The 25,773-nt window shown below is 44.2% G+C and overlaps 1 protein-coding gene across 8 annotated transcripts in view; it reads left to right on the forward strand.

Moving 5' to 3' along the window:
- Positions 1-25,773, forward strand: part of LOC119176365 (uncharacterized) — a 218,696-nt gene that overhangs the window by 100,921 nt on the left and 92,002 nt on the right. Inside the window, exon 1 of one of the 8 annotated variants that reach the window (XM_075877511.1) lies at positions 12,554-12,988. The exons of 6 other annotated variants lie outside the window; for them this stretch is intronic. The gene's annotated coding sequence lies outside the window, so the exon portion shown is untranslated. Of the gene's footprint in view, positions 1-12,553; positions 12,989-25,773 lie in introns of those variants that run through there. One more of the 8 variants, XR_012886945.1, reaches the window with a different exon arrangement.

Raw genomic sequence — 25,773 nt, forward strand, 5'->3', positions numbered from 1 at the left:
TCAGTACCGCAGCTTCCTTGGCAGCATAACCTTGTGGGATCTTTTTGACGCGTGTAAAACGTCGTCCTGCCACCTTTTCTTCGCTAGGTATTCGTATCAGAAGTATTTTACTGTTTTTCAGCAAGGACAGCAGTGCAGTGAAATGTCTCTATTGTAGATCACGGGGTAATACGGCGGAATTGTTGAGAAGCCACTACAATTGCTGTGGCTTTTAAAGCTAAGCAAGAGGAAGCGGATATATCAGAAATGCCGACACCGCTTTTTTCCTGCCTTTATCGTATGACATCAGCATGACGTAAGCACCATTCAGACTGCCCATAGACATCGGCGACTAGTGCTCGGCGCGCAGGGAACGAGTGCCTTTCTCAGTCTCCTGGATCGTCACTGTACGTGTCGCATCGTTGGTGGGGCATGGAAGAAGCGGAGCGGTGGGCGCGGAGGGCCGCGGCGGCTCGTGCTCGTCGCCAGACAGACAGACAGACAGACAGACAGACAGACAGACAGACAGACAGACAGACAGACAGACAGACAGACAGACAGACAGACAGACAGACAGACAGACAGACAGACAGACAGACAGACAGACAGACAGACAGACAGACAGACAGACAGACAGACGCACGCACGCTCGCGCGGACACTTAGTACGACTCATCATCATTCACTCCATGGATATGCTGCGATTTTTTTTTCTGTACGCATATTTTGTTCTTAGCATTGTTTAGACGTAAGAACTGTGTTGTTCAAGCTCTGCAACTGTATCGCGAAGTTCCAGTAGCTGTCATGTGTTCCCATCTTTTCTTTCTCCCTTCCTCTACGTGCATTCCACACAACAGAAAGCTTTCATCAAACTGTACATTCATTCAACTTGATCCAACAGTAAAAAATGTGTAGCGCAGGTGGCTATCCGAAACAGCGGGCATAATACTTGGTTGGACCATTTGCAACTGTTGCATCGTTTTCTTTTCATCTAAATTTTTTAGCTCGATCTAACGTCCTCATCACCTTGTACGCAGGAGGAGCTCCCTCCCAGTCAGACTTTCACAAAAATCCGTTTCGCGTCCAGCTAGCACACGCGTTGGTCGAGAAGTCGGCGACAAAATTCGTAACAAACACTTCTAATAATTCATAATCATTCAGTAAATCAGCCTCGTTTGCTGGTCGCACTTGCAGTTGTGCCGATATGGTTTAGAATGTGCTTTCGCTGGCGCACAGTGACGTGGCGCGAATGCAGGACAGAGAAAGAATTCACGAGTGAAGCTAAAATTTGTTTGCTTGACTTCACCCGGTCAATCGTCATGAGCAGGCCAGTATGGCCTCTTTCCTTCACTTGTCTTGAAGAACACTCGGAGATGGATTCGTGATGGTGGTGGTCACCGATCGTATGCGTATGTGCACGAGGTACATGCGGCTTATGGAGACCGCGTGCTGGGTTTCTCGCGCACGCTCGGAAGACTACCGGGAGCACATGTAAGGGCGGCGGGAAGCACCTCCAGCGTTGAGGTCGCAACCCCCGGACCCTCGGCACGATCGGAAGGAGGCCATTAATCTGTGCGGAGGCCGGCCCAGCCTTCGCCGCCACAGCATCGTTGCAGCCTCGCGATCCTCTATACATAGCCACGGAGACACTTTCGCAATCGGGATTCGTCACAGAACGCAAATGCCTTTCCGTCATTCCCGCTCCACCTGCGTGGATTGCCATCTTTGTTTCTTGCGCGACCCGTGCTCGCATTCGTCTTGGGCGCGTGTGCCGGCGGCTGCGGGGGCGCCTTTGTCCGCGGAGCCCGAACGCTGTGCGCGCTTCTATTTCCAGAGCCGATCAGATAAACGATGCTAGGGCGAGTCATTAGGGCGTAGTTTACGAGCTGAAAATGTTGCCTCGCTCTCAGTCGCGCTCCTTGGGTGACAGAGACGCGTGCGGTGTTGGGGGTGGGGGATTCGCTCGCGCAACCGCATCTGCCATCAGGGTGGCCGCCGCAGGAGCTATCTTTCGCCGGCGGTACAAATGAACTGCAATTAGAAGGCGACCAAGCGGCGAATGGCTTTCGCCGCGAGTGCCGATATCTGGAGGCGCAGTGCCCAAAGACGGTGCCCGCAGCGCAATGAAACACGTGGACAGAGCCATGTTTTCGGACGTAATCTCCGCCGCAACTCCCGGCCACCCATCCTCATTTTACACCACGTCTTACTACTCAACTGCCAGTGATCATCTAACCCGAGTACAGTGTTTGTATGCGTGCCAAGTGCCGATGCACGGCTAATTGCTTTCGTGCATGCACTATAGAATTAGGGCTGTATTGCGTGGCAAAAGATCCATTGGGTTATGATGACATTTCCTTTTCCGATAATACCTCTAGGTTAAGCACGGTGCCGAGGCTGTAATGATATAGACAATAATTTTGGGAATTACTTTGCACCATCGTAAATTTACTTAACATTAACATCAGATATCGCAAGATAATCATCTGTATCAGCGCAAAAAAGGGCAAAAACACAAAAAAGTGCACGCCCCAAGCGCTGATAGAAATGAGTATGTTCCGACTATACCAATTTGCTACTTTACATCGCAAGATAATCCTTACGTAATTTTCAATGGCTGAAAAGTGCTGAAACGACAAAAGACCAAATAATCAACATCTTCCATTCAAGCTTAATTTATTCACCATCATTCATTTATATACTTTAAGTTTATGCACGATTAAGATTAACAGAGGCATTATTCTTTGCTTTTTTACTGATCAGCAAGTTTTAGTTAGAAACGCGTCGAGCGTTAAATCATGCATGAATGAGTTACGAACTATGTGTATGAACGCTTACTGTTCGTAATGAGTGTGGAAGACCATTCAGAGTTGTGTCCACATATTACGCGCCTTTATAATTGAACTTCGTGGGAAGTTAAGGTGATTTACTTTATGTGGCTTGACTTCGTGTTTATGTACGAGTACCTTTTATATGACTTGATATTAAGACAATGTCTTTTATTCATATAGATTTCTTGCCCCGCCGCGGTGGTCTAGTGGCTAAGGTACTCGGCTACTGGCCCGCAGGTCGCGGTTTCGAATCCCGGCTGCGGCAGCTGCATTCCCGATGGAGGTGGAAATGTTGTAGGCCCGTGTGCTCAGATTTGGGTGCACGTTAAAGAACCCCAGGTGGTCGAAATTTCCGCAGCCCTCCACTACGGCTTCTCTCATAATCTTATGGTGGTTTTGGGACGTTAAACCCCGCATATCAATCAATCATATGGATTTCTTGTGCAATATAATGTAGCGTTTTTATGTATGTGGTCTTCATTATCTTAAATTTGCTCTGAAAAACAGTAGCCGGAGCCATATGAAGGTACCAACATCTAGAATATAGCATATATTTCAAATATAGCATGCAGACTTTTTGTCAATCATTTAAAAAGTGGACAGTCTTTCTTCGTTATGTCTAATCACAATAACATTTTTGCATGTAATTCAAAAGTTCGGCAGGTTTAGCACTCTAGTAACGCAAGAAGACGAAAGCTTGGCTGTAGTCATGTTTGAGCAGCAGCAAGCTGCTCATTTGTCTAACATAAGTATACAGCCAAGCCATTTGTACATATTTCAACGTCTGATGCATCATACAAGCGTCTTTGAATGCCTCATGCGAGCGCTTTTGTCTTATCCTTTTCAAAGGTATGCAGACTTTTCTTCATCCTAAAGTGTTTCTCGGCCTTCGTATTCGCATGTAGAGATCCCCTTGCCTTCGGCATCGTTTTCGTGCACGCGCAGTGCTACGAGCTTCTTCGGCAGCGGCGTATCTGCGCGGCCACCCGCAATTCACAAGGCGTGGACGCTCTATCACTCACCTTTTCACTGCCACCTAGCGCCGCCGACGACCACCGCTGCCACAGCTGCTCTGCGTGACGCCTATGGGGCATGCGCGCGCGCTTCTGCGCGCTTACATCTGATAATCTGCGAAGTATTTGACCGTTTATAAACTCTCCTATGAGGCCTATATACTGTAATAACTGTTGCAAAAAACCCGCTATGCGTCTGTAGCGCCCTTTGCAAGCCTACGTAGCTGCGCCCTTAATTGGCGCTGTGGATGAGGATGCTGCTGCTGCTGATGATGATGATGATGACGACGACGATGACGATGATGAATTACGGCTGAGTCCTTTGTAACAAGTTGTAGTTATCAACCAACCCCCTCTTTACGCAGTTCCCCATAGTGTTACAACTGGTGTAATTATACGCTTCTGCCACGCCATGTTACGTCTGTTAACGTAACTCGTTGCCCGACATGACGACTGAATAGGAACTTTTTCTGAAGTTGTTTCGGGCACTGTAGTGGCTCTGTGGTGAAATACTTGAGTGCCACGTAGATTTCCTGCGTTTGATTTGGGCTCCGATCCTTGTTTTTATTCTTTGCATCGGTCGATACGACGTCTTTATAGAGTCTTTTTAAGAAGCAGTTTCGAGCTGAATCTGTGGTAGGATACTTGACTGTCAAGGTTTAGTTTGCGGCTAAAACCCTGATTTTTATTTGTATAAACTCGAGTTTTTCGGGTGGCGCACTTTTTGCAAGGTTACCACCAAGAACACCGCCAGCATAGATACACAAGACGCGCCTTAAAAAGAGGGTATAAAGAAACCCCACAGGGATAAAGGGTGAAGGATTGGAATGCAGCATAAATAAAACAGCACAAGAGACAAAAATAGACAAACAGATGTTGCAGTGTCTTCGTCTGAGCGTCAAGTGGTTGTATGCTTTGTGTTCTTTCTTCTTCAGTTTGAGATGCTCTACGCCGTGAACCTGCGCTATGCTCAAGCACAACGCACGGATTTGCTGGAGTAGATTGCACAGTCTTCCTTTCATGATTTGTGCCGTGCAGCAATACCACTAATATCACCATATCTTGACTTGGAAACGATGGCAGAGGCAATGCCAAAACCGAGAGAATAAACAAAACTTATGCTCCAATACGATTCCGCGCCTGGGGTCACCCATACATAGACGCGCGGCCTTTGATTTGTTCCGAGTGCTTTAAAAATAAACATCCCTTACACGGTATTTCCTAGAGACATTGGCATGCTAATACAACTACTTCGAAAAGGCAGCGTTAATTTCATCAACAGGGCCGCCCACTTTTAGTGGAAGCGCCTAATTAGCAGTCAAACAAACATGACTTCGGCATTTTATCCGCTTCGTGTCTTGCACAAAGCTTAAGTAGGATAACTATTGCAAACTGTTCCTAAGGATTTTATGTCAGATTCAGGCTGTAGCGAGATCTTTTATGTAGAAATGATGTTTCCCATGCAAGCAGGTCCGTCCTATAGACTTCCTGGTCAGCCGTGCGTTCCCACGCTTTCTCGGAACAATGCAAAGCAAGGTGTTGCGCCCACAGGGCCTGCATTAGAAAGTGCTTATTTTGAGCCCTCGAGAGCTTTGACACAAGAAGCGAAGCAAGCGACCGATAACGGCGCTCAATGGTCGACACGTGCGTCGGACGGCGTTCTTGCAGCAGAAGCGCATTCGTGTCCACTAGGGTGCTCCTATTGAGTTTCCCTTGGCCATTGCCGCACGGCATCTGCTCCGTGCTCAACGACGGAGCCAGCTATCCCGGATCAGCCAACGTCGCCCACACACTATGTAATGAACCCGATAACGTAGACCACAAAACTTGCACCACCAAAAAGGCATCTGTAAACATCTATAAACCTTAGCAGCGAGACTGATGTTCGACTGCGCCGTCGGTGTTGCGCTACGCACTTGTTTTAATGCGAATGCTTGGCCTGGGAATCATATACGCACGCCCTGCCACTCGACGACCAAGTGTCGTAGAAAATTCGTTTAGAGAAACTAAGCCAAGACACTTTGTAGGGTGGGTCCACGGCGCCGTTTAGAGACATCAGTCTTTCTTAGATTGCTATTTTACAAACGAAATCGTGCTCGCAGATTTCTCAAAATGAATTAGCGGGTGCTAAGCGTGATGCGTTGAAAATTATACAGGGACATAGACTTTGTTTAAAATTACCTGTACAAGTTAAACTTCCCAAAAATATGCGTGAAAGATCAATTAATGTTTTACTGATAAATACATATAGGTTACCTTAACGCATTTTTATCTCGAAAATTTGCTCAGTACAAATTCAATTTATAGTAGGTTAAAACTGATTAACCACCCTCAAAGATAAACGAAACCGGTCCGGGTATAATTACTTATTATTAAAAAGACATAAATCCACCAAACACAATGAGTGATCATGCTATTCAAGTGGGCGTTCTTTCAATACCTCTCTCAACGAGTTATTCAGTCATGCAACCATGATCAAACATGTTCTCGCCTCCCTGCAGTAAAACTTCCAATAAACTTCCAATTAACATACTGGGTGCGTTGACCGTGTTTCAAAGGTTTTGTCTCCTAAATTATTTTATAGCCTTTGTGGCCACTAATCCACAGTAATCATTAGAAAACCTATAAGAGCACGCGTCCCTTAGTCTAAAATCATTAAATGTGTGTGTGTGTGTGTGTGTGTGTGTGTGTGTGTGTGTGTGTGTGTGTGTGTGTGTGTGTGTGTGTGTGTGTGTGTGTGTGTGTGTTGCACATTTATTGCACAATTGTAGCAATATCACTAAATTCACTGACTTACATGGAGTCCCACTGGCATCAGAAAGAACTAAATTGATATCATGGGGTTCAAGCTCCCGAAACCAGTTGCAGTTATAGGACATGTTAGCTATACATTTCGTACTACGTACGTACATTCCGTGCCTAACGTTGTCCATCAGGGTATTTTAGCGGCTGTTCACCTATGGGCGAACGCTGCTGGCATGGTGAACAGGAAGGAGTCAGAACGAAATTTGGATAGCTGCCAAAGCAGAGTAACAGGAGCGTCCCGAAACACAGGTAGCGGAAAGGCCACGGTTGCACCTCGCGCCAAGGGCCTCCTTTCTCTCTCGGTTTTTTGTTCTTCGTTTTGACGAAAAGCGCAGAAGCAGCCTAATGCTTTTTTGCAAAACAAACACGTCCGTCTAACCGAACAAGATCCGGCATTTGATTTCATGGCCCCCAAAGACAGTTTTGAATGTCTCGTGGCGTGACGCGAAAGTGCCGAGGCACGCCCCGCCGGTATCTCAGAACGGTGTGGCCGTGTTCAATCACCACGTCTTGCCCAGATAGGAATGGTAACCGGACGCGCTGAATGAGGTACGAGTGTGGCCGCTGCTGACGATGCATGCAACACCCGAGAGCCGGGGACGGTGTGCCATTTCTGTTTACGACTTTCTCCACGCACAGTTATTTTCGTTTCATTCTCTCTGTTTTGACCAGATCGTCGACGTTCGCTATCTCCGCAGGAAGTGAGACCATTTTACGGTCACAACGAACGCCGACTAGACACGTCGAATGTGTAGAAGTCCCAAGCCGCACAGTGTTGGCTAAGTGCGAGTGTGTGTTGTACAATTCCATGCCATGGCACGTCGCTGCACGTCATTTGCGACAGAAGTATTGTACATAAAACGTGTGACCACTCCTTAATTTTGATTGATATGTGGGGTTTAACGTCCCAAAACCACCATATGAGAGACGCACACTCATTATTTTTAAACGTGTCTAAGGAAACATTGATGTCTATGTTTAGCGCTGGCTACTCCTCTTCTCTTGCAAGTTGACGTCGCTATGTAGTGTACAATCACAAAACAATGCAAATAGACGCACGCACGAACACTCACGCACTTAGTAACAATACTTCAGTACCAACTAATGTTCAGTTAACAAATGATTTCGCAGAACATTAATATTCACATAAATGGAATGTTCACGCATAACACAAAAGAGCTCCAAGACTTTCTCACGGAAGATCACCAGGCATTTAAAGGTATCTTAATTACCACGCTGTAACTGCAACATTCATACTTGCAGAAACAAATGCTGCATACAGACGAAAATAAAGGAAACATGAATTCAAGAACACAGGTTAGTAATGCCAATATCTTCTGAAACTTATTTCTGTTAGCAGAAAGTGACTGCACGCTACGCTATGACTTATAAGTTCGCGCTAAAGCCAGAAACATGATGAAGATGGCGCCAAATCTGCAAAGTTTCTTTGGTGTCATTGTGTTTTGACATGACCTTTCGTTAATGAGTCCTGCTGCATGATCAACTGGAATTTCCTATCTTGCCCATGTGTCTTGGAAAGTTTACCTATATAGTTGATGTAGTCCAGTTCGAACACTTTTGAACAACTTCAAATAAACAACATAAACAAACAAGAAGCCATGAACAGTGCACACAAAATCTCATGCGCTATACAAATATTTGTGTGAGAAAATCACAAACCAATCCTGATACTGAACATGTAATTACCAGAGGTGGCCAGCCAATGCCAGAAAACATTTATGAAAAAAAATGTTCCATAAATTGAACCCCGGATTCCGTATCCGTTAAAAAATGCTGGGCTTGAATTGTTCAGAAAATCAAACTACGAGAATTTTCATCGGGAACATGTTATAGCAAAGTCAGCCGGTCTAAATAGTGCGACCAATAAAGGCCCATATGCTCAAAATGTTTCTATTACGCTTGAAACACTCACGTAACCAGGTGTCCTCAAATTATCGTGTTATAAATATTGTTAACCATAGGAACTGACCAATGGGAATTAACGTTTGTGAGAGAAAACATTTATAAATTTGTCCCCGTGCTTCGAATCAACAAAGCCGAACTCGAAATCGCGAAGCTTTTTTTTTTCTTCTTATAAGACATTTTTGTCATTGGTCAGCAGTATTCACTAATGATCGCTTGGCGTCAGGTTTGATTTATTTTTTCCTCTGAACAGCACTGGCGGAGGAAGTAATTCTTAGCAACAGCCCCGCTTATCAATTTTAACTAAACACTTTCTATGAAGATGTGTAGTAAAAAGTGCTCATACGAACTGGTTCGGTATAAAATTTGCCTTGTTACTGCGGGTTAAGGGCTTGTTTTCACTAAAAAAATCAAAGTTTCGCCAAAAGGGTGAAGCAATATTGCGATAGCAACGTATTCGGATGTTTTACGAAGCAAGGCCAGCATTTTAGGAACAATAATAATTGTAGTAAACATGCACTTGCTAAGTAACCAAGTTTCCTGCGGCACGGCCACAGTAGATAACCACAACCAGGCTTGTGCGTAGTGACGGCGTTGATGAGAAGCATCTCCCGTGGGCAGCGCATGCTGGTACTAAGTTTGTTGTGAGAGCGTATTTATATGTAGACGGCCGCTCCAGGTACGCTTTTGGCACTGTTTTTTTTTTTTTTTGTATGTGTGCGGGTTGAAAGCACAGCCCGTAGAAGCTCCTGCCTGTTGTGGGGGCAAGAGGCCCGCACTGATCATTGCCCGGATAGCGCGGCCACTATAAGCGACCCTCCCCCTTGTTCGCTCACTGGATAAGCGCGCACGTAGACGACAGCGGCCGGAAAGGCGATGTTCGCTCCGCAGAAAAAGGAGGCTAGCGCATGCATATATATATATATATATATATATATATATATATATATATATATATATATATATATATATATATATATATATATATATATATATATATATATATATATATATATATATATATATATATATATATATATATAAGTGCTATCGGAATAAAATGACCATTTCACGTGATCCCGTATGTTCATAGGTTGTTGCATAACCTGAAGAAAGTGGTGAACAGGCACCAAACTAACCTCGTTTTTTCCGCTCCCCGAAAATTTGGGACGCTCTGTAATGCTATGAAAAATTGAAAACGAATGCTATGTTCTGCTAACCTTAAAACAAAATTCACCAAGTGCACCTTAGATGTTGTTTGTGAGATATCGTTAATTTATGGGGGAGTGTGCATTGAACCAACTGCATGAGAAATGTTTTTATGATAGGGCTATAAGCAACATAATAACAACGTAAAAAATCAGTATGGCAGCCACCTCCCATTGTAAAAAATGCGCATGCACACACAAGTTCAGAGACACTAGAATTTTTGACGACTGTAAAACTCAACAGCGAGAGAGAGAAATTGTGAAAGCTTATTATATCAATAAAGCTGGAGATACGTATTTCAGTACGGCGTCACTTTTTAGGTACTCCGGAGGAATGTTTTGTTCATAAACACCTGCTAGTTTAGCAATACGCATGTCCCGCGATCTCTGATCATTTGTGGCGGTTTTTGTGACAAGGTGTTTTGGGGGGCATAGGCATAAGTTGTAAATTCCCAATAAACATTCAGTCGGGAGTTCAGTGCCAGCCCTGGTGCTGTGTGTATTCCTCGTCGTTTTTTCGCGCTGCTTCAAGTTATTCGCAAATAAAAAGTATTCGATCTGCGCTATTCAGGCACATATTTATCGCTTCAAGTGCTCGAAAGCATGTTGCTCGATAAATCTTGTTAGTGGGCTAGTTAGTCCGTAATTCTTATAAAAAAGATACTACGCAAAACAGACAGGAGCGAGAAAATTGAAAAAAAACTAAATTTAAAAGTATACGGTATAGCCCCTGGTTCACATGCTCATGCTACTGCTCCTGATTAACAATCGATCGTCACAATTAGGCCAAAAAAAATGAACTGATGCTTTTGTGACCTGATGTTCTCTTTCTTGATAGATCTCTGACAGTTTAGCCAACTTCTGACGTTTACTGTTCTTCTTCGTTGACTATATTCTAGCACGTCGCTTCCGATTCTGTGGGTAGTATGTTTCCAGGTGCATATTAACAAAAGCATCTAACATTACAATTGTCAGTGAGAAGATTTCCGGCCAATGCAGATGTGGATATATCACTGATAAAACATTCGTGTCAAAAGCATCAGTGGCAAAAAGCACTTACAAACGAAAGGCTTCAAAGCACCGCTTCGGGAGCGACGTGTAAATCTATCTTAACCGAGTTTCGCGAAAGATTCAAGTACAAAATAAAGACATCTGGACAGTTCTAAACTCACTGAACCTGTTCAAAATAAATAGATGCACTTAATTTATGTAATTCTAACGTCACTGAACCTGTACAAATTAGGTTGATGCATTTTGTTACGTAACTTTGTTTTACTCTTTCTACTCTTTTCATTTGTATGTTACCATTTTTTTGTTTAATTTCACATTTGTTCATAGAACTCTGCTTTACTTTGTTTACCATATTGTTGTATACTAACAATGTTCTTGTTCGCAAGCTTCTTTGTATAACTCCGTAACCCCCTCCCCCCACATTAATGGACCATTAGGGTATATCTGATTGATATGTGGGGTTTAACGTCCCAAAACCACCATATGATTATGAGAGACGCCGTCGTGGAGGGCTCCGGAAATTTCGACCACCTGGGGTTCTTTAACGTGCACCCAAATGTGAGCACACGGGCCTACAACATTTCCGCCTCTATCGGAAATGCAGCCGCCGCAGCCGGGATTCGAACCCGCGACCTGCGGGTCAGTCATTAGGGTATATCAATATTCGAACGCGAATTCTACCGCACTGCTGACCACGGTGAAGCCATTCAATTGTGTACCTCAACTTGTGCCTCTAAACTACAGACGTATTCAACAATCGTCCGTATTCACATAACCATCCTTACGTAAGCACAGTTCCTTCAATATTAATTTGGATATAATAACGAAGCTGGTCGTACAACGGCAGAAATCACTTACGGAGGAAAAACTGTGAGAGCTTTGCGAACACATCTCTCAAAATTTTACTCCTTCATTAAATAATTCGTGCACTACGTGTCGGCCGCATATGGTTAATCAAGTTCAAGGATATACACCAGATGGCTCCGCAATTTTTCCTCGCATTCTAGCTGCAATAGTCGCAGCTCTATAGACTCCATTTAGAAATATGTGTAAGAAATATTCTACCAATGTTGAAATATTTCAGAGCTCATTGCTTTTTTTTGTTCTGTACAAATGTAGACAATTATGTCATATAGTCATAAACTGTTACGCCCGCATCCTCACTTTATACTCTCTAATTGCTCTTTAGCTCACATTTTCTTTCCTACAATATTTGTATATAAATAGCTGCTCTTGTCCACCATAACAAACTCTTGATTAAACATTATTATTCCTTTTCACCAGCCCCGCCGCGGTGGTCTAGTGGCTAAGGTACTCGGCTGCTGACCCGCAGGTCGCGGGTTCGAATCCCGGCTGCGGCGGCTGCATTTCCGATGGAGGCGGAAATGTTGTAGGCCCGTGTGCTCAGATTTGGGTGCACGTTGAAGAACCCCAGGTGGTCGAAATTTCCGGAGCCCTCCACTACAGCGTCTCTCATAATCATATGGTGGTTTTGGGACGTTAAACCCCACATATCAATCAATCAATCATTATTCCTTTTCACCAGTGTTCCTTTTCCTCCCTAGCTCTTTCGCGTGAAGAGCAGCATCCGTCAGCGCCACAAAACGGCAAAGTATATATTCTTTATGTCTTGTAATTTAAACTCAGTAAGGCGCGTAGTTCATTCGTAGTTTCATTAAAGGTGGCATCTTCATCCGAACACGCTATCTATCATGGCCGTTCCCAGGTATTTTCGTTGCAACTTACGTTGGCGGCGTGCTGCAATGAGCAGAATGCAGTTTTACATAGGACTAGAAAGTTGACTCGGAACAAAAAATTCACTGATAGCTCGGATTCGTCATTCCTCGGTAGTTTTTCTGATCTCCTTTGAATAAATTTCAGGTGTGTGTGCGGTATTGTGCAATAGCGTACGATTGCTTTGGCGAGTTCCAGCGATAAGGAACACTGTATATGCGCAAAAGTGCAACGCTGGCCACGTGTGTGCGATAACTCTCCCTTGGAACAAGCGAGCAGCAGCGTCATGCAAGTCCCAAGCGAGGTGTAAAATGTGTCAGGCAAGCACTGCACGCCACCCAATAAACGTTCAACCTGCCTGCCGAGGGACGGAACGAGGCAGGCTGCGTTCTTGCCTTCTGCGTGTGCGCGGCGAACGTGTTTGCGCCTTCACTCAGCGTCCGGTCCTCCCTGGAATGCTTGCGCCGGAGACTGTACGCGTTTTGGTAAGTGCGTTCACAACCAACACCGGTATAAGCGCTGCCACAAGGTTTTCAAAAGAAAGTGTAGACAGAGCTCCGCTACGTGCACGACCCTCTGCGGGCTTTTAAAATTCGACATGACTGTTCCCGTGAACCGCTGAGTGTCCAGTAATTGTGAGTTAAAGCTTGAGCAGATACAGGTGACTGCTACTTTCGAAAGCTGAAGTGAGCGTAGTCCAATATTGCTCGTTGCTGTGGGGAGAAACACAAAGCTTCAAGTGAAACCCGGTACTCGAAAAACAAGACATTAAGTCATTAAAAAATAGACCAATGCGATATCATTTGACGCATGTATGTAATGCTTCTACAGCTTGAACATTCTTTTGCGATTACTTCTTTAAGCAGCGGACACAAAATAGATTATTCAGACATATTGGCCATGCTAGTATCCACAAAGTTTCTTGAAATAAGTTACTCTGCGTCCTCCTTCATAGTGAGATATTTTTTGTATTGTGTTATGCCTACGGTATTTGTAAGTTGTAAAGCTGGTATACATCTAACTTCCTTGAAGCGATTCTTTTTCATCCTTACAAACTCCTCTTCTCAATTCCTCTGTACTGTGCCTTTTTCTTGCATGTCCACAAAAGTTGGTCATAAGTGGCCTGGCGTAACAGTCTTGCATTTCAACAAGTCCACAGGTCGAAACGTTGCCTCCAGCAACACTTCCTCTTCGATGAAAAATTCGTAAACAGACAGTGTAAAACAGCAGCCAACGTTTCGACAAGTTCACTTTTCTGAACCCCGCCACTGTCGTAAAGTGGCTAAGGTACTCAGATGCTGACCTGCAGGTCGCGAGATCGAATCCAGGCTGTGGCGGCTGCATTTTCGATGGAGGCGAAAACGCTGTAGATCCGTTCGCTCAAATTTGGGTGCACGTTGAAGAACCCCAGGTGGTCAAAATTTCCGGAGCCCTCCACTACGGCGCTTCTCATTATCATATGGTGGTTTTGGTACGTTAAACCTCCCATATAAATCAATCAAATCAATAGCTTGTCGGAACTTCAGCTGCCGCCTACACACCTTATTTACGAAGTTCTCACTGCACGCTTCCATCTTCCCTTCCTTGTTTTTCTATTGGACGAGGTGTTTTCATCGCTTGCGTTGCGTATTTTTTTTCATGCATTGCCTTGGTCGGCTTCCTTTTCTTGTGCTATGCTGCGTACTTCCTTTGAGAGAGTTATTTCTCGCATCCGCCATGATGATATCGCCGTTTGATATAATCGGACGTAAAACCCCAGTTATAATTATGATAAGTCTTCTATTAAGTATCCTGAACATGCTCCTACTTCACTTGATTTTACGGGATATCGCCAAAAAGGTACCTGTCCCCTTCTATTCTAAGTTAATTTACCACAGGAACTATTTTCTGCGCCACAGGATGCTGCCCTTTCCACAGCGAGGGAATATGGGCGAGCATGCAGGGTCAGTATTCACGACAATGCCTTACTCTTAAAGTCCAAGATTTAGCCTATCCTGATGTTGGAGATATCATTACCGATGTCTATTAACCAATGGCAATGAGACTTACAAAAAAAAGCCGTTGTGGATTTAGACAGTGGGTTCGAATTCATCATCGTCGTCATCATCATTCTCTTTCTCTCACTCACTCTCTTTGTTTGTTTGTTTTGTCATCTCCAAAAAAGCAGCCCCTCTCAATGATCTGCAATTCCTCAATGCAAACTTCTTCGTTAAGTCCCCTAATCTAAATAGCTATCGTCCTCGGCTTCATTTCTCTTTCGTAGCTATCCGTTATGTTGCCCTAGCTGACCACTGGTTAGACGCCGTACGTGTTTGGGACCAGGCCCATTTGTTTCACTCAATATCAACTAGAATCCCGGCTATCACTGTTGCTTTTACCCATTCTGCTGTCTTCAAATCTCTTAATGTTAAGCCTGCCGTTTTCCGTTCACCTGCGCGTTGCGTGGTTTATACCTTGGCATTGAATTTCTTCGTTACTCTCCAGATTTCCTCCAACATGTTGAAACTGGCGGTATGCCGTGATTGTATACTCTTCCAGTGGCGTAGCCAAGGAAAAGTGTACAATTTTAAATGCGAAGCATTGCTTTGCATACTGCAGGCACGTTTGACATCTATCTATCTATCTATCTATCTATCTATCTATCTATCTATCTATCAAGTCGCCTACGTCTGGGTGGTCTCGTGATCACCCCCTTAACTTGGGGTAAACCAATATTAGTATAGGAGAGTACGATGGTTTGACGAATACGACTCGCTGGTCATGACATGAAAACAAGCTCTTTAATATTATCGCGTTTGTGCTATCACAATCCCATCGCGTATGTCATCTAACAGTTTCTGCCAAACAGTTACAAATACCCGTGGGCGGGTATGTGCCACTGGTATGCGGGTATGTGCCACATGGTATTGATCAACACTTCACATCCACATAGCAACGACGAGAAGACACATGGGTAATTTTAATGTGTGAGCGTTAGGAAAAAGCTGACATCGGCTGCGTTGACCCGCTGAATGTAGAGAAAAAACGTCAGTGTCCCAGCAAGAATCAAACCTCAGAACTCTGCGTGGCAACCAATATTCTATACCACAGACCACGCCATGTCTCGAAACTGCTTTTAAAATAGACCGTAGTGAAGACCGTAGTTGGTGAAGCGTCAATTGTGGATGCAGCGACGGCTATCCAATTTTATAAACATTACATATGTACGCCTACGATACAGCCATCACGTCGAGTTAGATTACTTGTAGTTAGGCGCAATGCACTGAAGGCGATTGACAGTTCATATCTACCAAGGAACGGCGCGAACAGATATTGGCGACATTAATTCGAGCGCGTGCAGAAAAGACAGTCCATCTCCACAAAATGAATGACGACGTGTGGGTGAATCAATATGTCTTAAGGTTCATAATGTCTACGTTTAAAGTCGCCGACAAGCATAAAGGACGGGCCGATAGACGGACGGACGAACTTACAGGTGGACGGATGCACCTACAGACGGACAGGTGGACGTATATAGGCGCGGATTGACGGACGAACGGATGGACGCATCGACAGATGGCGCGAGGGATCATGTATTGTGCGGTTGTATAGTTGATTACATATAAGTCGGTTGTTTACACATATGTTTTGTTTTTGTTGTTTTTTTTTTGTTAAGCAGGTGTTCAGTTTCAGTTGGGATTTTGTGGTTGGCCCTAAGGTGATTTTCCCTTTAAAGCTTACATCGGCAGCGTTGACCCAAGCAACGCATAGAATGAATATTACGGCCCCAACAGGAATCGAACCCCAGCATTCTGCGTTGAAATGAAGTATTAACGCTAGTTTTCAGAACGGCTTTTCAAGTAGTCCATAATGTTCATGAAGCGTGAATAGTGGTTGCAGTGCTGTCTATGTATTCTTCCAAACAGTACATATGTACTCCTACCATGCAGCGGTCACGTCGGGTCAAAAGGGAACTCCGGCGTTTTTTTTTTTTTATATGCACCGATTTCAATAAAACCTTCAACATGTGTTTGCGTTGGTACCGTGGTGATATGTGCCAAATTACACAACTATAAGTCATTTAGTAGTTTTACAAAACAAATTTTAAAAATGGTAGCTCATTCTTTAATCACACTTACAAACGCGGGCCACCCTATGTATATGATGTCAGGGCTTGCTCTTTTTTTTTTTTTTTCAAAAACCCCACCTTTCCCAGCAGACCGATGCAGCACACGATTTCTTCTACGAGGTGACGACAACGCGAGCACAGTTCTGTTTTGTCAGCTCTATACAGCGTGTTAGTAGTAGTTGACGTCGGGCGTTACAATATTGAGCCACGAGGAAATCGATTCGGGGCATGTCATATGCTTCAGGCGCCGGAGGGTCGAAATCAAAAAACAATGCTTCCGCGCTCAGATAGCAGCTGCTATCACCGCTGAACTTGTCACTGACAAGTTTCGACGAGTGGCACAGCTTGATTCCGCGTCGGATGACATCGCCAACTTGCTTTTTGCGCATCAGAAGATCGAGGCACGTGAGCTACGTTTACACCCTGGCCAGCCGTGGCGGGCTGTAGCGTATCTCGTGACGTCATCGGCGACGGAGTCTTGTGACGTCATCGGATACCCACTATAGACGACAGAGCCACTGCCTGTTTCGGTTTCTGTTCTGACTCTTCGTGTTTTTTGCTTAATTAAATATATTAACGAGTGCCTGGGCGAAATGAACCACCCTAGCTTTTTCAGGACTGTCAATACTACTAGAAAACAGCATTATCTCAGTATGGTTTAAAATGAACCAGAGCTCTCCTTTTACGGCAACTGTATTGAAGCGCGATCCACTGAAGTGCATTTATCTAGCAGTGACCAGGGCCGCCATCCTCCCTGGCACAAATGCTACATATCAGCTTACCGCTTCTAGTGTTGCTAATGCCCATGTTGCTGTTGGCATCATAACGCAACAGTAAACATACCACTGTTTAACATATGTCTGCGCGTACAACATTTGTAGATATCATTAGCATCATTTCGTAACGTTTCGCTCAATGAAATATTAAAAACAGTTACGTTCCCCCCGCATGCTTCTCGTATACCATCAATTCTGTAAGGTACGTAACATCTGCCATTTTTTATATATACGCACACATATACACATATATATACACACACATATACGCACACATGCAAACGCTCGCACCGACACACATCAAGAACGGCTGAAACCAGCTTCACCTCCCTCCCTCCCTCCAAAAAAATTCTGGCTACGATGCTGCACTTTTCGTTTTAGAGGAGTGACACATTGTCTGCCATAATTTGAGAATTCCGGCCGTATGCCATCAGACTCATTCTTATTCGTCGGTGAATTTACTTTTTCCTGAGTTATGTCCTCTGTTAATGATTGACCAACGTATACAGTGAACTTTCAGTTGAGTAGACTTCAAGGGACCCGTTGAAGTAGTTCACTTAACTGAAAGTTCACTAAATTGAATGTTCACTAGAATACGGACCAGCATTGAGCACAGTATAATCAAATCGAACGCGTGAAATGAAATTTATTTTGAAAATAATTCTGCAATTTCTATTTGGACTGATGCCCTTAAAGCGCTAGAAGAGACTATGCTTTTCAGAGAGTGTTTTTGTGCGCTACCTGTGGAACAGCTTGTTGCTGTGATACATAAGAAATCTCTCAACTTTCTCATACATCCTACAGCCTCGGCTACAGATGCAGCATTCGAACCTGCTACTGTCATTACACCTTCTTTGTCGCACTCTTTATTCTTCGGTTTCGGACGAGCACAGGAAACAATTTCCAGCTCTGATAGCTCTTCATAGGCACTGAAGCGCACGTGGTTCATTTTTGTCTCCCGAACGGCCGTTTTGCCTTGGTGGTGCTGCATGTACAAGCAATGTTATACCCCCGCCTATTGATGGGTGATATGAGGGCGGGACGCATGGGCTACGCCTGTGCTGCAAAGCGCAAAACTTGATTAACTGATCTCAAAAATGAGGCCAGGTTAGCAGATAAAGTTCCCTTCAGCTGAAATATCCACTGTTTAGATGTTGGCTTAACTAAAATATTTTTGCATAGAATGCATAAAAAACCACCAGCGATTTCCCAAAAGTTCGTTATTCTGAAGTATTCGCTAAAATGACGTTCGTACAAGTAAGAGTTCACGTACACACTCTTGAGCAGATTGCAAAGTTCGTCTCCAGTTGTGAACTGTCTTTCTTTCACTGTGTGCCTTCAGCATATTCATTTCTAGTCCAACTTATATGCGTTCTTGTATCATGTTTTTGTCAGTTCGATCTCGGTTGCGACCATTGCATTTCAATGGAGGCAAAGTAATGTTGTAGACTCGTGTACTGTGCGATGGTGATGCTCGTTAAAGAACGCCAGATGGTCGACATTTCTGCAGCCCTCTACTACGGCGTTGCTCATAATCATTTCATGATAGTGGCACGTAAAATCACATCAATTATTACTAATAATTACCTGCAATTCGTCGCCATCATTGCCGAAAAGCACTACGCCATCTGCATATCACAGGCTGCACAGATAATCCCTCTTAAGATTTGTTCCTATTTCCTCCCAGTCTAGTCCTAAGAACACAGGCCTGTATGCAGTGAACAGCATTTAGGGAATCCTATCTGCTTCTCTGACCTCTTTATCGATTATAATTTCGTTCTTTGCTATTGGTCAGATGTCTTCTCTTATAATAGGTTCAGCATCATTATTGCTTGGATCAGCAGTCACAAAGCACTATAGCGCAAGACCATTTTGCGACTACGGGCCTAATTCACAAACATTTCTGCTCGTAAGTGCTCTTTATCATTGGACAATTGCTTGACTAATTATATGTGGAGAATCAGGATTCTATTACAAACTTTTTTAGCATAAAAGCTTGTTGTGAATAGGGGCCCAGATTTTCTCTGGCACTGATCTATTTATAAAATGCACTCACTCATGATTAACGCGTGCATAATTGTCGTAGTTTCCCCCGTATCTACCTGAATTGCACACGGTACGACACTGATACGAGTTGTCACCGCACATTTTCGACACTTGTATTAACAATTATTTCGAGAACGGCTCCGAAGGGAGATAACATGCACACGGGTGCTATGCACGCGTGTAATCGGTCATGCCGTACGTGACAGTTGGACGTGTCCCCACCAACCTGTTCAATGTAATCTGTTTCATAAGTGCAAAGCACCGACATCAAAAGAGAGCCACCCTTCAAGAGTGCCAGGTCAAGGGCGATTTGCATAAACGCGAGACTCCCACTTTTTATTCGCTTTTCACGATGGCGGCACGGCTTTGAAGGGTAAAGTCTCGACGCTATCTTCTGCGCTGCCACATAGTTATCTGAACAACGGCGGCGGCATTGGCAAGCGTTAGTCGACCCCAACTTCTACCCTGAATAAACCTCTGTGAGGCGGGTAAATTGTTGTGGGGGAAATACAATGCACGCTGAGATAAATACGCATGTCATGTAGTGTGCCCAACACATCGCACACAAATTACAAGGAAGCTACCTCCTTGAGGCCACTACACGAGTAAGTATATTGCGGATCGAGGGGCTATGCAGGCAGCCAGACAGATAACTTGCAGCAACCCGTACGGGTGGCTGGAATTTTCAATAACAAAGCCGTTGAATCCATCAGTTCTTTTATTTTTGTAATGCATCGAGCTAGGAAAGAACGTTCCATACACAATTGGGATAGGTATTTCGCAAGCAGTCTCGTTTGAATACCAGCCCCGACTGTTGCATATGAAATATACATGGGATAATAACTGCAGAAATTATAAAGCAAGTCTTCTGCACCACTACAGTGCAACAGTCTTAATTCGGTAACAAAAACAAAATCGACGACGCAGGAACACAGCAGCTGCTGAATGAGAAAATTGATATCACCATCGCTGAACTAGACGACGTTAATCAGAAATCGTATGCATATCTATTTATCATCGTCGTGCCACTAGGCTTAAGCCATTAATCAACACGCCCGAATTACTGTTGTCAACTTTATGATGCATGTCAGTGTTGTGAAGCTTCGATGCTTAAATCTGACACAATTGAAGTTTACTCAGCTATATACTGAGCATACCTATATTTGGTACTAAAACAAAACTGTAAGGAAAAAAAATATTAGGGGGAGGCGGAGTAACGACTGGATATTTACATTTAGCAGCAATAAATTGTGCTTTGGCAGTGGGTAGCGTTTTCAAGAGCCTGTGTACTTCGACAACAAACAACAATTTTTATTTTCGGGTGCCCATGCGGGAAGCATGTTCACAAGACACTGCAGGAACAATGTCTTCACTGAAACTTCTGACGTACTCGTGAACGCGTGACGAAGTGGCTTCATAGTTAAAGACAATACAAAACTAAACACCGGCAACATGCACACATGTACGAACTGGCTCGCTTTTACACACTACGAGGTGATTTTCGACGGTAGTCTTCACTCCGTATATGCAAAGTAACCTCTGGGAACATCAGAGTGCAAAACCAGGGATTCACGCGAACGGAAGACACAGGACGGGCGCTCGTTCTTGTGAATGTCTGGTTTCGAGCTCTAATGTTCTGAAAATCTATACACCAGATCACCGAAGTTTAGTTTTTAAAGCCATTTTGTCACACATGGAAGAGGGCATAAGCCAGTTCCAACGATGGCCTCTTTCTTTCAACGTGTTGTGCGCAAGGTTGCCGTAGGGGCACCGAGATGTCAAAGTAGATTATTTTTTGTTGGTCAGCAACAATAATTATTTTGCTATACACTGATTCAACTGGTCATGTGCTTTTCCGCCGAGCCCTTGACTACATTACTTTACAGTACGTACCATGTTCAGTTTTTTTATGCATTTTTACTAAAGCTGAATAAAACCTAAGAAAAAAATGTTTTCTCTGGCCGCAGCCATCGCTGTCCGTTACAAAGAGAATTCAATTGAAAGCTTCATCTTAACACTCTTTAGTTATTTCCGTGACTTCAAGCTATTTACTTTTTTTTTCTTTATTGCCTTCAAGCTATTTACTAGTGTTGCTAATACTTGACCTTCCCATATAGACACACACTTGTGTCGCTGATTTTAGACCACAAACTTAGACGACCTAATAATTTCACCAAGGATTCTGACGTCGCTATACTCAGCGAAACGTAGTGTTTTAAAAAATAACATTGATTCTTTATCTCATAGTATGCGTAGCATTTACATTCGCCGAAAAAAAAGTACGTAGGCTTACGACAAAGCAGAGAACTCGGCGAGTTCGTGTGGATTCATCATTAGCAGAGAGTTCGCCCAAAATACGGACACGCAAGGAAGTGTTGTGTTCTTTCCTGTGTGTCCGCCTTGAATGCGTGCTATCCGCTTATGATGAGAGCACCTACGGTTCGAGTAGAAACGAGCACACGGCTGTCTCTCACAGTTTAAGGGAGAGCGCGCCATGGTCCTTGGAGCAGGGCTAACATTTTTTCGTAGGTTGTAACCGATCGTACACAATATCGGCTTCCCGTGTTCTCTAATTCGTTCCGCTCTCTTCTTACTTCTTTTGTTTTCCGTTCTATTGCATTCAGCGTGCTCCCTTGCAGTGTCTCGAGTTTCTTTTTTATCATCAAAGCCTAGGTCGGCAAATTCACTGATGAACTCAGACTTACTCAGTTAAGGTCGAGGTGGGTTTGAGTCCGAGTGAGTCCGGTTGAGGCAAATTTTGGTGTATAAATTCGACTTCGCACTAAGCGAGAAATATATGTCTTGGTTGAGTCTGAGTGAGCTACGCTTTTCTTGCCGCCCTATGGTCGGATCTACTCAACTTTAGCATTACCATCAGGCGCCTTCGATGGAGGCGAAAATGTTTGAAGCCCGTGTGCTCAGATTTGGGCGGACGTTAAAGAACCCCGGGTGGTCGAAACTTCCGGATTCCTCCACTAAGGCGTCTCTCATAATCATTGCATGGTTTTGGGACGTTAAACCCCACAGATCAATCAATCATCAATCAAGCATTACCGTCAGCCTTATGTCGGATCATGTTTATACCCCTGTCTATGCATTCTTCAATGCGTCAATAAGTCAGCTCAACATTTATTGAACAGTGGCATAAGTTACAAAAGGCGGGAGCAAAAGGAAGTGCCTTGACCTCCGCGCGCAAACTGTGTCACAGGAACCTTTTTTATAAAAATATCTTGTGTAAGTCATCTGTTTCAATAAAAATGTCCTTACTGGATTGGAATCACTGATAATTCGTATTCAAAAGCATGACATCAAAAGGTTGCAAGTAGAGCACCAATTGCGCGAGAATAATACTGGAACCTTATAAGTTAGGGATGGCAAAATGATATGGCTGTAGATGTCACTGACATTGTGAAACCAAAGGACGTATGTCTTAATGAAGTTACGTGACACGGCGTCAGCAGGGGCCAAAGATCTGTGCGCACTAGAAAGCGTGAATGTTGTGCCAGTGCAACAATACCTACTAGGTAAACTGAAAACGCGTATCGATGAAAATAATGAGTATCTCTGGTCAATGCACGATGTCGGAGAACGGAGGTCACTCTAAAGCCGACCATACATGCGTCGGCTTGCTTCCTTTCATGCTACTGTTACTACGTATCGAACTGACATTTAGGAAATAACGAAAATGTAGAGGTCTTCTTGTATATCACTGAACAGTGACGAACAGCGAGAAGCGCACGCACACACTAAAAATTGTAATTGTTTTTAGAACGAGGCTGATAAATAAAAAAAAAAAGCCGGCCACATCTTCCCGCCGGAGAAACTCTAGTAAATGCATCGCGTGAATGTTGCGTCATTGGGTATGGTTTGGGAATGCTTCATTGTTATTTCGTCTCTATTATTCTTATTTATTGAATGAAGGAGAAACGTTGCCTTCAACGTCAAGCGAGAGCCCTTAAGGACGTCTTCGAAAAAATTACGAAGGCGCAATCCAGTGCCTACATTACGGGGTGGCCAGTGAACAGTTGTTCAGCGCCAGCGGTCGTTTTTTTTTTTTTTTACTAGCAGACGCTGCCTGCGTACACCTTGCCAGGCGAGAAAGGGTGAGGGGAGCGACAATATCGCGGATGTCTTCATGGGCCGGCACGAGACGCGAGCATGCGGCACGGAACGGGAGACGCGAGCATGCGCAGTGGGTTGTGTGGATGGTGCCGACGCCGAAGCACAACATCATGCGACTAAAAAATGCTCCGCATTTAAAAACACCTAAGAAGTTTAAGATGGCAGATCGGCTTGACGCAAATGTTATCTTGATTGATTTGTGGGGTTTAACATCCCAAAACCACCATATGATTATGAGAGACGCCGTAGTGGAGGGCTCCGGAAATTTTGACCACCTGGGGTTCTTTAACGTGCACCCAAATCTGAGCACACGGGCCTCGACATTTCCGCCTCCATCGGAAATGCAGCCGCCGCAGCCGGGATTTGAACCCGCGACCTGTGGGTGCAAATGTTATCTTCTGAAGATCACTGTAGTGCAGGCATTATACGGGTGCATATTGCAACTGTGCACCTCTTCCTAGAGACGTAAAATTTCTAGCAACACGTTTATACCGTTATTAGCTTTCACTCTTGCGTTTGCTTCTCTGCCTCAGAATCAGCGAACAAAGATGTCTGCGCCAGGAAATTTTTGCTGTAAGAGCACATGGGAATATTTGCAATCCGTTAATTTGTTTTAGCTATGAAGAATTCGAATTACTCAATAGCAATTAGGGGAGCAATACGAGTGAACCGTCTACCGCACTCTCAGGAACGATGATCGCGCGCTCAGGGGACATTCAAGCTTGTTTTTGTTTTTGTTTTCGAGATCGTAAAACTGAAGTCCGTGTGACATTCTTGGAAGGCGTTTGGGTGCGTAAAACTAGGAACGTGGGCGCAAATAGTATGTATACAAACACTGTGTAATGCACGCGTTGCAAATGGCCTCGGCTGGTACTGCAACGTATACACACGAAAAAAAAAAAATGTTTGTTCCCGCGTTGTTTTCATCCTGTTGTTACCAATATCTATATGGAGTTCGAGAGCGCCCGGCCAGTGTCGGCGGTGCAGATCGGAGGCTTGTGGTTGCCCTAAACGGCCGTCCTGCGACGCGCGACGCCTCCCCGGAGGGGCGGAGGGTTCAGAGGGACGTTTGGTTGCCACGCCGAGGTCATCCATCACCGGCCGAGGGACCACCGCCAACAGCGAGCCGCCACGCTGCTCCATCAATCTGCCCCTCGACTCCCCCCATTGTGATGCGACGCCTTATTACACGACTGGCTAGTTCACCGCGCGAAGAAACAAACATTTAAAAAATAATAAACATGTTCCTGGCGTGCTCGAGACGATTTGAGTGCGCGAAATGCGGTCCGTGCTGACTTTGTTCTGCGCACGCTTCTACCGGCCCAGCGGAAATCAGAGCGACACGCAGCGCTGTGCCAGTGCATGTTTCTTGTGGTGGTGAGCACGCGATTGTTTTGTTGAAGATATATCTTCCTGATGGTAAAGCAGACTTTAACGAACATTCCTTGGGGGCAAAAATGTTTTTAGAAGATAGCGGATATACGCGAAACCGAATGCGCTTGTTTATTTATTTTTTTATTTTTTTATTTATCTTTACTGAAGGCCACAGGTTTGGTCCCTGCCAGTAGTCTTTCAGTCTGCTTTATTTTTTTCACATCCAAAGCAAAATTATTGCGATGCACTTAAACAGTGCAGTTAACGTTCTCTATATTTTCTTTGATTTCGTTGTCTGCTCGTTTTAACTAAGGTTGTTTGAAACAAAGAACTGAACGCTCGAAAATTCTCTTCCTTCATTCTTTGAAAGCTTGACTCCCACATGCGAGCTTTCAGACAAAAGTCGCCACTCCGTTCTGCTCTCTTTTTCTTTCACTCACTTTCTCTTGGATGTTCCTGTCACTTTATTTCCTTTTTCTTCTTTTCTTTTTTGCGTGCTTTGTCATCTCCAAGTCCCATTTAGCATTCGCGGCCGAAGGCTCGACTACTTTCACTCGTGTATTGGTGACTACACATGACAATGCGAAGAAATATTTCTCATCTACAGTACAAAACTCCTCTAACTGATCATCGCTTTAACGTTGGTCTTAAATCATGTCACCCTAAGTGATGTTTCCATTCATGTTTGCCTAGCTATAAATTAATAGGAAGCACTTTCCCAACAATGTTGTACTTGTAAGTGGTAGCAAGCGTTTTCGAGTCGCTTTAACTATGGCAATGTATAACGAGATGTGCGTTAGCTAATATTGTACAGAGAGAAATAACTCTAAATTTTCTTTCAATT

Source organism: Rhipicephalus microplus, chromosome X (assembly GCF_043290135.1).
Source record: "Rhipicephalus microplus isolate Deutch F79 chromosome X, USDA_Rmic, whole genome shotgun sequence".
NCBI classification, from domain to species: domain Eukaryota; kingdom Metazoa; phylum Arthropoda; class Arachnida; order Ixodida; family Ixodidae; genus Rhipicephalus; species Rhipicephalus microplus.